The sequence below is a fragment of the Penaeus monodon genome, chromosome 22 (genome assembly GCF_015228065.2).
Source record: "Penaeus monodon isolate SGIC_2016 chromosome 22, NSTDA_Pmon_1, whole genome shotgun sequence".
Classification (NCBI taxonomy): domain Eukaryota; kingdom Metazoa; phylum Arthropoda; class Malacostraca; order Decapoda; family Penaeidae; genus Penaeus; species Penaeus monodon.
In genome coordinates this window covers 19,084,081-19,084,888 of record NC_051407.1, presented here as the reverse complement: position 1 = coordinate 19,084,888, position 808 = coordinate 19,084,081, and the positions used below count along the sequence as shown (strand labels likewise).

The 808-nt window shown below is 50.5% G+C and overlaps 1 protein-coding gene across 1 annotated transcript in view; it reads right to left on the bottom strand.

Annotated features, from left to right (window-relative positions):
* Positions 1-808, bottom strand: part of LOC119587349 (GTPase-activating Rap/Ran-GAP domain-like protein 3) — a 420,180-nt gene that overhangs the window by 383,290 nt on the left and 36,082 nt on the right. The window lies entirely within an intron of this gene.

The window sequence follows — 808 nt, the reverse complement described above, 5'->3', positions numbered from 1 at the left end:
GCAAGTGAGTTTCCCGAACGACCCTCTCGAGTGACAATCTGTAACTCAAACACGTCTAGTGCCACTGCAACGGGTCTGTGGCTGACGTTTTAATTCTTAGTATTGATGTAGTTGATGGAAGGGACTGGTTGCCATTGTGAGAAGTTTCGGCTTACTTGAGGAGCCGCGGCATGACGTCTGGGAGGGCTCTCGACTTTGTCTTTGAGGGAGGGAAGGAAGGAAGGGAAGGATGGTTGGAAGGTTGGGGGGGAGGGAAGGCAGGAGGGAAGGCTAGAGGTTTGAGGAGGGAAGGTGAATGGGACGGAGGGAAGGGAGGAAGGAGGGAAGGCTAGAGGTTTGAGGAGGGAAGGTATTTGGGAGGGAGGGAAGGAGGGAAGGGAAGAGGTCTGGAGAGGGAAGGTACATGGGAGGAAGAGGTAGATGGATGGGAAGGATAGAGATATGAGTGGAAGAAAGAACGAAAGAAAGAAAGAAAGGGTGGGAGGGAGGGAAGGTGGAAGAGGCGCAAGGTGAAAAGAAGAAAAGGGAAGAAGATTGGGAAGGGAAAGACAGAAGGAGAGGTAGGTGGTAGGAGAGGATAGAGAGAGGAGGGGAATGAGAGAGGGAGAGTGAAAGGGATAAAGAAGATATGAGTGAAAGGAAGAGAAGGAAGAACAGAGGATTGAAGAGGATCTCGCATTAATCACTGAGGTGAGAAGCGAGAAAGGAAGGAAGGGTGAGAAGGAAGGAAAAGAGGCTGGGAGGATAAAGGAATCGGGAGAGAGTGATGGAAAAGAAGACCTGCTGGAAAGAGAGATAAGTAGAAAGC